The following is a 5,941-nucleotide window of genomic DNA, read 5'->3' as shown; positions in this document are numbered from 1 at the left end:
ACATAATAAAACTGAAGAGAAAATCTTCATGTAGACAGTGTTGACTTCTAAACCTTTATGCATATATGTTTTAAATAAAATTTCCTATCAAGTCAGTTAGTTTGTAATAATTGAGCTGACATCTACATGACTCAGAGGCATATAGAAAATAGGCAATTTCATTGTAGTTGAAAATCTTGCTCATAACACATAGAATTAATGCATATATTTTTAACAGATGATGTGAAATTAATTTGAGCTAATTTTTGGATAAGGTGATACATTACATTGAAGATCTATAAAGTAACGGTTAAGGGATAATTTCAAAAATGTTTTCCTTCTAACTGCATAATCCATTACTCTTACAGACCTGTGGAGTTTGGAGGACAATGCATAGAGCCTCCATGATCCTGGATAATTGGGGGTTTTTAACCCTTAACACCTGGCCTAAGATCACCTTTGTACTGATTTCTTTTAATAAAGACAGGGTTTCCCTCTCTTTTTAGCTAAAAAATGTAATCTGTAGCAATTTGCAGGATATCCTGAGCCCTAACCCTCTCCCCAAACCCCACCCCAGTCTGTTTGGCTAAAACAGATATTTGTTTATTAAACAGTTAATATTTCCCAGACATCATCACAAGCCTTCTTTGTCTTATTTCATTTAATCCTCAGGTAACTTGACGAATTAGAGAGTATTGTTATCCTCATATGAGAGAGTATACTGAGGAATGGAGATGTTAAGTAACTCTCCCAAGGTCACAGAGCTCTCCGCAGAAGCAGGATTTAAACCCAGGGAAGATGGCTCTAAATACCATATCCTTAACTGATATTCGACATTGCCTCTCAAATGACTGATGTCTGTGTTTAAAATGGCAAGCCAGTTTGACTTTTTTACTTCCACAGAATTAATTTTGAGATTCACTGTTTTGGCATTGTGAAAGCATTATAAAATCAGACTTAATTAGATTAAGTTCTATAATTTTTAATATTGGGGGTTATTCTGTATTTTAGTTGGCACATACAAAAGCAAGGTAAAATAATTAAACTTATTCTAATTTGGATGGATTGCATTTCAGACATGGAAATATGTCATTTTTTTCTCTTAAAATATAGGTCTAATTTCTTTTGATGTAGTAATTTTTTATGTTATTTGCAAAAAGGAGGTAATATATGTTCATATATAGTCCACGTTTTTCTTATTTCAATGTCTAATTTAATCTGAGAGTCAGTTGACCTTTTGTTTTTTGCTGAGCCTTTCAGAATGTTTCAAGAGCAGTGACTTTTCCTGTGATGTGGACACCTGTCTGTTACATGGAACGGGGCTATGATCTCCAACTCATCTTCTAATTTGCTAGTTTGCAAGTGGGCATAGTTGCTTGTAAAACTAGTAAACCCTGTTTTCCCCCCACATTTGATCATTTTTTTGTGGGTTAACTAAAGCCAATATATAATCTTAGAATGAAAAAGGAAATGTTTAAGAATTTCTTTGGCTAGGTTTTGTTTTCTGGCAAGAGGAAGGTGTGTGACTTTAATTGCCTCCAGTATGGATCTGTCAACATAACCCTTGAAGTATTACTGTAGGAAATTATTGGGCTAGTAAATCATTTTAATTAGTAGTAAGCTTAAAATTGTCCTGATTTTCTCTGCTTCCGGATGTTCAAGGAGTGTGGGAATAGAAGGAGGGATATGAGATGTGGCCAGTCAGGTAAACACAGGCTGGTGTTTTAATTTTATAAAAGTGAAGGACTGCATTGCCTGCTTGTGTTCTTTTCCCTCATATACGTCCCTTAAAACTATGGAAGTGAGAGATGAGCTCTAGTTGGCAACCGGAGTAGTTGATGTGCAGGATAAATGGAACTGGAACAGAAGAGATTACAAGATCAGCACATAGAGAAAAACGTATCTGGCTGAGTCAATGATAGAAATGACTTAGGAGTTTGGCTTTCCTTGCTTCAAGCTGTAGTACTTAGACCTAAGTAGTTACAAAGGAGGTGTGTTTTATAATTATGCTGTTATTTAGGGAGAAAAATTTTCTCCTCTTTCCTTCAATGAGATATTTTAATGATTTACATTTATTCACTCAAAAGATATTTTACCTGTGTGCACATAAGTACCAGGTACTGTTCTAGGATTGGGGATACATCAATAAATAGACGAGATAAAAACCCCTGTCTGCAGGGAACTTTCATCCTAGTGGTTAGAGATAGAAAACAAATAAATAGGAGAAATGAAAGTAGGCAAGGAGCATAGGAAGGATTGGAGAAGGATTGACGTTTTAAGCAGGGGGGAAGGTCTCACTGGGAGATTGACATTTGATCAAAGATCTGAAGGAGGTAAAGGAAGGAACACACACATATCCAGGAAACGAGTGTTCCATGAAGAAGCAACAGCCTTGAGGGCCATGACACAGGATGGGGTATGACTGGTGTGTGTAGGGGATAGAGAGAAAACCAATGAGACAAGGGGGGAGTGATGATAGTAAGTGAAGTGGGGGAGGTGGTGGTTTGAAACTCTACAGACCGGTAGCAGCATGCTGTTCTTACAACTGAGTCACTGGTTGTCCATTTCCCTTTTAGAAGCGCTAATGTCATGCCCCTCTTATCTCAAACAGAATTGGAGATCATCATGCCTGAAACAGGCAGCACGGACTCTTATTTTGGTTCTAGAAGCAGGAATCTCAATATTGGGTAATGACTGCAGCAAAAGTTTTTTTTGTTGTCGCAGATACTGTGTTAGAGAAGGACTGCCTTGTCGATCTGTTCAGCATGTTACTGCATTTGTTGCTCAAGTCCCTAAACAACATTCGCAGATTGGCAATGGTGTATGAATTTATATTTTCCTTCAGAGGTTAATTTAGCTGGCAGAGTTAAAGACATTTGAGACTAATTTTGCATAATTTTTGTTTTCTTATAGTATATTGAGCAGAAATTTTCTGTGAAGCAGAGAAAAAATGTTAATAAACATATTATGTCCATGGATCTCCCATCATTGACTTACATTATATATACATGAAACACATTCTGCCCTATGGTACTGTCTTAAGATTTAGTTACTTATTTTCTTGCTTTTTTCACTCTGTATGGTTAATATTTATTATAAACTAGTTGTTCTAATATGTTACATGTATTTAACTTATTTAATATATATGTGTTATACTATGATTTTACACACCGATATTTATTTAATACGTATATATTTTTTGAAATACATTCTGACTCATATAAATGGGTGCTTGCTGCATTAATATTTCATCTATGATTTCTCATAATTTCCTACATGGTGCTGCCAATTTTATATTTCTTATAATGTCTGAACTTCTGATTCAGTAAGAGCTCAAAAACATGAAAAAATAATTAGTTCAATATATAAACAATTCTTATGAACATACTTATATACTGTATTATGGTTCAGATAGGTGACTCATGGTTCAATGCAAAGAAATTAGATGTTTTATGGCACTACCTGCCAGTCACTTTGTGTTAAATTTATAAATTAATTGGATGATCTTGACATATCAGCTGGATGTTTGCCTATTCATTAACTGGAGTAATCACATAAAAATAGTAAAACTTGAATTCTAAGTAAATGTATAAATTGGTTATAATAACAAAAGATAATAATAACACAAAACAATAGATCTTTATATATGTATAGTGCTTTATCATCCATAAGTTTTTTTCTATTGTGTTCTTAATAGAAATGATTTGTGATTGTTAAGGTTGTAGTTTTTAATCACAAACTTGTCTCTGTGGAGAATGAAACACTTAGAAACCTAGTTCTACTCAGCAGTGAAGACAGTATGAAGTTGTTTATAAAAACTTAGCACATGGCTCTCTGCTCCTCCCTATTCGACAGACAGCTGCATCTTTTGGTGCAGTGCCAGCCAAGTCCCATTCACCAATGGTGAAGGTCGGAGTAGAGGAATTTGGCTGTATTAGGTGGCTGCACACCAGGGCTGCTTTTAACTTTGGCAAAGTGGATATTGTCACCATCAATGACCCCTCCATTGACCGCAACTACATGGTCTATGTGTTCCAGTATGATTCCACCATGGCAAATTCCACGGCATGATCAAGGCTGAGAACGGGAAGTTTGTCATCAATGGAAAGCCCATCTCCATCTTCCAGGAGCAAGATCCCACCAACATCAAATGGGGTGATGCTGTTGCTGAGTATGTTGTGGAGTCTACTGGGGTCTTCACCACCATGGAGAAGGCTGGGGCTCACTTGAAGGGGGGGCCAAAAGGGTCATCATCTCTGCTCCTTCTGCTGATGCCCCCGTGTTTGTGATGGGTGTGAACCATGAGAAGTATGACAACTCCCTCAAGATGGTCAGCAGTGCCTCTGGCATCACCAACTGCTTGGCCCCTCTGGCCAGGGTCATCCATGACAACTTCAGCATCGTGGAGGGACTCATGACCACAGTCCATGCCATCACTGCCACCCAGAAGACCGTGGACGGCCCCTCTGGGAAGCTGTGATGTGATAGCCAAGGGACTACCCAGAACATCATCCTTGCTTCTACTGGCACTGCCAAGGCTGTAGGCAAGGTCAGCCCTGAGCTGAATGGGAAGCTCACTGGCATGGCTTTCCATGTCCCCACCCCCAGTGTGTCAGTCACAGATCTGACCTGCTGCCTACAGAAAGCTACCAAATACGATGACATCAAGAAGGTGGTGAGGCAGGCACTGAGGGCCCCTCGAGGGCATCCTTGGCTACGCTGAGGACGGGGTTGTCTCCTGAGACTTTAATGGTGACATCCACTCTTCCACCTTTGATGCTGGGGCTGGCATTGCTCTTAGTGACTACTTTGTCAAACATATTTCCTTGTATGACAGTAAGTTTGGCTACAGCAACCAGGTGGTGGACCTTATGGTCCACATGGCCTCCAAGGAGTAAGAGCCCCCTGAATCACCAGGCGCAGCAAGAGGAAGCAGCCCTTGGCTGCTGGGGAGCCCTTGCCCCAACTCATCTCCAACACACTGAGAATCTCCTGACCTCCACAGTTTCCATCCCAGACCCCCTGAAGAAGGGGAGGGGCTTGGGAAGCCCTACCTTTTCATGTCAATAAAGTATACTTAGCCCCCCCCCCGCAAAAAAAAAACTTAGCACATTTTGGCATTCATTTGACCATCTCCCTTTCTAACCAAAAAGCCAAAAGAAAGAATTTCCATTACTCGATGTACCCTATTTACTTCTGCTCAGTTATAGTAAACGACCTATAATTTTATTTTATTTTATTTTAATTTTTTTAAAGATTTATTTATTTATTTATTTGAAAGAGAGAGAATGAGAGAGAGAGAGAGCACATGAGGCGGGGGGAGGGTCAGAGGGAGAAGCAGACTCCCTGCTGAGCAGGGAGCCCAATGCGGGACTCGATCCCGGGACTCCAGGATCACGACCTGAGCCGAAGGCAGTCGCTTAACCAACTGAGTCACCCAGGCACCCTACCTATAATTTTATAGTATGGATTGAATTATTTTACTTTTCTCTACCAAGAATTTCAATTATTATTAAAGAGAGTTATCTGAATCAAGTGGATCTAAATAACATTATCATAAAGAATTTTTATGCCAAGGGAAAAAAAAGGCGAACAACTTATCTTACAAAATTGAGCTTTCCTAATTTGGCATATTTTTTTGTAGCAAATGAAAAGAACAGCCAGTATCTGTGTTTGTGAAATGGATATGAATATGAATTTTTGAATCAACATTTGAAAATGATATTTAAAATAGAAGTCAGCATTTCTAAACTGAAAGAATTTATTTATTTATTTATTTATTTGTTCATTTATTGAGCCTTTATACTCATCATTTTAATGCTTGGAAAATTGAGAATCAGAAAACTAGGATATAATAATGAAGTTACACACATAACTAAAATGGAAAGGCAGGGGAAAAACATTTAAAAGAAGAGTGAGGGAAAGTTTTAGAGTAGTGAAGATGAATGACAGCAAGTAAGAA

At 38.3% G+C, this 5,941-nt stretch overlaps 1 pseudogene; it reads left to right on the top strand.

Annotated features, from left to right (window-relative positions):
- The first annotated feature begins 3,984 nt into the window (after positions 1-3,984).
- On the top strand, positions 3,985-4,880 carry LOC118535510 (glyceraldehyde-3-phosphate dehydrogenase pseudogene; annotated as a pseudogene).
- The last annotated feature ends 1,061 nt before the right edge of the window (positions 4,881-5,941 follow it).

Source organism: Halichoerus grypus, chromosome 12 (genome assembly GCF_964656455.1).
Source record: "Halichoerus grypus chromosome 12, mHalGry1.hap1.1, whole genome shotgun sequence".
Lineage (NCBI taxonomy): Eukaryota > Metazoa > Chordata > Mammalia > Carnivora > Phocidae > Halichoerus > Halichoerus grypus.
This window is presented reverse-complemented; position numbering and strand designations above follow the sequence as displayed.